This window comes from Cucumis melo, chromosome 4, assembly GCF_025177605.1.
Source record: "Cucumis melo cultivar AY chromosome 4, USDA_Cmelo_AY_1.0, whole genome shotgun sequence".
Classification (NCBI taxonomy): Eukaryota; Viridiplantae; Streptophyta; class Magnoliopsida; order Cucurbitales; family Cucurbitaceae; genus Cucumis; species Cucumis melo.
Genome location: NC_066860.1, coordinates 22,158,919 through 22,164,514, shown reverse-complemented (window position 1 = coordinate 22,164,514; position 5,596 = coordinate 22,158,919). Strand labels below are relative to the sequence as shown.

At 39.8% G+C, this 5,596-nt stretch overlaps 1 pseudogene; it reads left to right on the top strand.

The window, feature by feature from the left end:
• Positions 1 to 1,647: 1,647 nt before the first annotated feature.
• LOC127148965 (ATP synthase subunit alpha, mitochondrial-like) lies at positions 1,648 to 5,246 on the top strand (annotated as a pseudogene).
• Positions 5,247 to 5,596: the final 350 nt, after the last annotated feature.

The following is a 5,596-nucleotide window of genomic DNA, read 5'->3' as shown; positions in this document are numbered from 1 at the left end:
GCTTCTTTCTTCATCAATTGATTTACCACGAGCTACGGGTTGAAACTTGAGGAATGTTATTATCTTTCATTCGATCTTTCAATCTTTCTATTATCCTTCTAAACAGGGGGGAAGCCACTCTTCCAAAGAGGCTAGAATCCATTCGGAGAGGCTAGAAGTCTATTTTAGGTATTCTGCCTCTAAAACCTTCGCCCCTTTCCTTAAAGTCAATTTATTTTATCGCATCTTTTCACATCAAAAAAGGAGAAGTTCAAATTCTTATCATGAGATTCAGCTCCCATGATCAATGAAGGGGGAATTGCATAAATGAGGAGATAGGGGGGTCGACGGACCTACCTCTCGACGAATCCTTCTTTTTTGACACTAGAAAGCAGTTCGAAGAAAGAAGAAAGGGGAGAAATTTCTGATAGCAAATTACTTGACTGGAGGTCACGACGAAGAATGGATCCCTTTCGGTAAAGAAGATAGATAGGAAGATCTCTTGTTGCTGCTGAGAAAGGACTACACCCTTCTTGCAGAAGTTTCTTAGTAGAATTTCGGTCAGGTTTGAGTTATTCATTATTCATTCGTTAGCGAAAGGAATTGGAGTCAGGAACAAAAAGCCTAGCGAAGGAAAAAAGCGTAGACTGATCGATCTTGTTATTGGAGGAAAGCCTAGCTCAAAACCTACTATTTATTTGGAAGAAAGAAAAGGAAGGAGACAAGAGTACAGTTCCCACTCCATCTTCCACATAGTGTGATCTATTTTTGCCTTCTACGTCCTATAAACTCTTAATCTACTCAAAGAAAAGGAAAGCCTTGACTTATCGATCTAAGGGCGACAATGAGATTCAAAGTGAGAGGAAAAGAATAAAGAATATAGAAAAGTCTCTTTTCAAGCAAAAGCCAGAGAGTTACCTCACCGAAAGGAATCCCTCGAAGCAGTGGAAGTCCTCGTTCTTGCTGCAGATGAGCCAGTCCCACTGGGGCGCTTATAGCGGGGTGTATTTCTCCTTTACATGTCCATCCAATCATCTAAATTCGAGTACCTTCCTAACTCAAGCATGAATGAGGATTCAAAAATCTTTCCTCACCGCTCCGTGGGCTTAGACGGGCACCTAACTCCTTCTCCTACCTAGGAAGAGAGAATGAAAAAGAGAACCCTTTCTATACCTCAAAATAATACGAAAGCCTATCCTTCAATTCTTCCTTATTTTGAGGAGGCCTCCTTCCTCTGCACACCCACCCACATTGGGGCCATCTTTAAATGTGAAAGTGGAAGTGGTTGAAGATGCTAGGGTTCGGGATTTTGCGAGATCTCTTTCGCAAGGGCTTAGGATTAAAGAATTTGAGAAAGACTCGACTTCTTTAAGTGGAATAAGACTCCTAATGGAGAGGTCTTGATGTTCATATGAATATGGAAAAACAAGGATCCTCAATGAATAAGGCTCGACTGAAAGAAGAGTTGCACTCCTTTTAAGGAGCAAAGAATCAATCTCCTACTCTGCCTCTCCTTCTTAGTCGATCTGCTTCGCACCTTTCAATCGATAAGATATAGGTTTAAAAGGATAGGTCAGAGGTTGATGAAGTCACAGTGGCTTCTCTTTTTTTTATATGGCTTAGATCTATGAGCCTGTGGCATTTCTTACTTAATGCCCCTTTTCTTGAATGGAATTCTCTCCCGGAGCATTAGAACTAACAACTTTCTTAGAAGGTAGAATTACGAACTTCAAAACAACTTTGAAAGTGGATAAGATGGGTCAAGTCCTATCTGTAGAAGATGGAATTATGAGAGTTTATGGATTGAAGGAGAGTCAAGTTGGGGAAATGGTGGAATTTGCCAGCGGTGTCAAAGGAATAGCCTTAAATCTTAATAATGAGAATGTAGGTATTGTTGTCTTTGGTAGTGATACTGCTATTAAGGAAAGAGATATTGTCAAGCACACTGAATCGATTGTGGATGTTCCCACATAAAAGGCTATGCTCGAGCGTGTGGTCAATGCCTTGGGTGTGGCCATTAATGGAAGAGAGGCTCTCAACGATCACGAGCGAAGACGTGTCAAAGTGAAAGCCCCTGTGATCATTGAATGTAAATCAATGCACAAACCTTTACAAACAGGGTTAAAAGCGATGGATAGCCTAGTTCCTATATGTCGGGGCCAACGAGAACTGATCATCGGGGACTGACAAACTGGAAAAACTATTATAGCTATCGATACCATATTAAACCTAAAGCAAATGAACTCAAGGGCCACCTTTGGGAGTGGGAGTGAAACATTGTATTGTGTCTACGTAGCAATTGGATAGAAACAATTAACTATGGCACAATTAGTTCAAATTCTTGCAAAAGGGAATGCTTTGGAATATTCCATTCTTGTAGTCGCCACCGCTTCGGATCCTGCGCCTCAATTTATGGCCCCATATTCTTCATGTGTCATGGGGGAATACTTCCACAATAATGGAATGCACACATTAATAATCTATGATGATGTTAGTAAACAGGTGATGTCATTATTGTTACGCTAACTACTAGGCCGTGAGGCTTTCCCAGGCGATGTTTTCTATTTACATTCTCGTCTCTTAGAAAGACCTATTAAACCATCAAACTAGATAGGTGTAGGTAGCTTGACTGCCTTACCCATCATTGAAACACAAGCTGAAGACCTATTGACCTATATTCCTACCAATGTGATCCAAATTACCGATAGAAAAATCTATTTGGAAATTGTGCTCTTTTATTGTGAAATTAGACCTCCTATTAACGTCGACTTATCCATTAGTTGTGTTGGGTCTGCCATTTAGTTGAAAGCTATGAAACAAGTCTGCAGTAGTTTAAAACATGATTTTGCACAATATCCCGAAGTCACCGCCTTTGCTTAATTTGGGTCAAACCTTGATGTTGCAACTCAGGCATTACTTAATAGAGGTTCAAGGGTTACAGATGTCTCAAAACAAGTACAATATGCACCACTAAACATTGAAAAACAAATTCTAGTCATTTATGCTGCTGTCAATGGACTCTCTGATCGAATGCCACTAAAAAGAATTTCTCAATATGAGAGTCATTCGAAGTTATGTAAAACCAAAATTACAACAAACCCTTTTAGGTTGGTTAACGCAAGAAATCAAGATAGAACCTAATGCATTCTTAAATGAGAGGACTTTTCCTTTCCTTTCATAAAGAAAGAAATCAAACCTAAAATTTCCTAACTGTGAAACCCATTCCACTACGTACTCAATAGAAGCAACTTTCACCTCCTAGAGTTGAGAAGAAGATCAAGGTTTGAATTTCAAGTCATTAAAGTTCATATGGATCAAAACCAGTCCTTCACCTTCAGACTCCTAACTACAGGGTCTAGTTCAAAGAAAGCCTCATACAGATCAATGAACAAGGTTCAACTGAAAGGAGAGGGTCAAAGGATTTGAGTTGTAGGAGTTGAGAGTGAGAATAGAAGAAGACAACTTCCAGGAAAAATAGGTTCTCAGTTCCCACGGGTTAGAAGTGGGACAAGGTCAAGTAGCGCTCTGTAGTTAGGCTAAGAATAAGCTCAACTACCCACCATAAGATAGAGAAAGCCTAAAATTTTATACGTTTATGAAGTTGATTTATAGTGGCTCCACTCACATAGTGGTGAGACTGCCCACGTAGCGGAGTGCAAGAAAGGAATGAGGAGAGGAAGCACTCCCTCCAGAATACAGGGCTTAAAGGGAAGACTTTCTTTTCTTTTGTCAGTAGCTTTATGTTGAAATCTTGATATTTCTTTAGATTATGCTTTTGAGAAGCTTGACCTGGACTCACTCGAACTTAAAGTAGAAGTAGCTAAGAGGAAGGATGGAAACTCTATTCTATTTGGAAGCATGCTAAAGACTAATGAAAGAGGAAAGAGGCACCTTAAATCAAAGAAAGAGGATCAAAGTCTCGACCAGTGTTCAATCTTTCCAAAAGAGTGTGAGAGGTCTCGAGCGCAAAGAGGTCTCTTTTGGCAGTTTCATCCCTTTCAGTTACTGAGTCAATTCTTCTTGAAGAAAAAGTAAGAGAAAACTCACGTACCAAAAGGTCCGTAGGGAGACAAGACTACAGTTCTCGCTCCTTCTTCCACATAGTCTTTCTTGATTATCCTGCATAGTGGGACGCCATAACAATCTAGTTCCATAAACGAGTCCCATAACCAGGCTTGAACAATTGGAGAGAAAGGAAAGCCTAAGAATCACCGAGTGAGTCAATGGTTGAACTTTATCTATGGTGAGGACTGTAAGTAAAATCCTTCCATTTTTTAGTCTAGGTACGATTTGCACTCATAGCGTATATCAAATTGGAAACCAGGTTAGAGAAGATTGATCTACGGGAGAGTTACTTAGCTCAACCATAAATTAGGTTCAAGAGTGTCAGAGTGCGAGCTTCCGTCAAGGCCAAGCCAGATCAGTCAACTCATCTTGCTAAGGATGTTGACACTAAAGCTAGGCTCGATGTAATTGAGTGAGAACAATAGGGAAAGGGACTAAGAAGTTCAGTAAGTAAAGACAATTATCTTTGAAGGATAAATTCCCCTATCTTCCTAGAAGAGTTACGAGTCTTGACTTTCTTTAGCTTATGATCTTCTCTATTAAAAATGAGACACAATCGGTTAGGTGCCCCTACCGAGGAGCTTAGTTATTTTGTAATGAATAAGTACGGGTGGGTCCTATGAGACAGAAAATTTCATGAGATCTTTCGGAATCTCTGTTAGAGTGAAAAGTAAGAGAATAACCAGACTTGCTTAAGGGCTAAGTTGAGCTTGACCTAGTTTTAACCGCTCCTCTTCCCACTCCACCGTGCTATCCCATTAGTGATGTTTTTTAAACAAGAAAGGTCAAAGACAACTTCTATATTTGTTGAAGGATCCGTTTCATAGTGATGTAAATAAAGTAATTAGAATAATACAGCCATTAAAAACAGTCTGCTATTAGAAAGACTATTAAAAAAGTTGTTAGAAAGATTGTTAAGAAAACTGTTAGAAAGACTGTTATTATTTGTTCAGCTATAACTGATTAAGCTGCCTAACCACTTGTAACTACTTAAAAATTCATCTATAAATACATACACTCTCAGCAAATAAAGGCAGAGAGTTCTTTTGATAAAAATTACCATTTTGAATTACACTAAATTTGGTATCAGAGGCTCGATCTTCGGATGGATGACTGGCCGAAGCAGACGAATCCCTGCCGCGGGGGACAACCGTGAGCAACAAGAGGTGGAGGACATCCACGGTGCCCTTGCAAGCCGTTGAGCACTCCTTGGGAGATTTACATAAGAAGTTTGATCAAGTGATGGATACTTTGGAGACACTGTCCCGGAGGATGGACGAACTACCAGCCCTAGTAAGAAACGAAGCCAACGTAAATAATGATCGGAATAATAGAAACATAGGAGGTCGATGAACTCGAAGGAGTTTTAGAAACTTGCCCAATCAAAAAAATGACCAAAGAAAGAGGCCAATGGAGAACCCGCTGCATTATGTCGACAATGATTCGATTGAGGAATATGAAGCTTGACAAAATGGGTAAGAATGTGATTCTTCCAGCGGTGATGAACAAGGAAATATTTGAAATGAAAATGGAGATATTCGAATGAGACAAG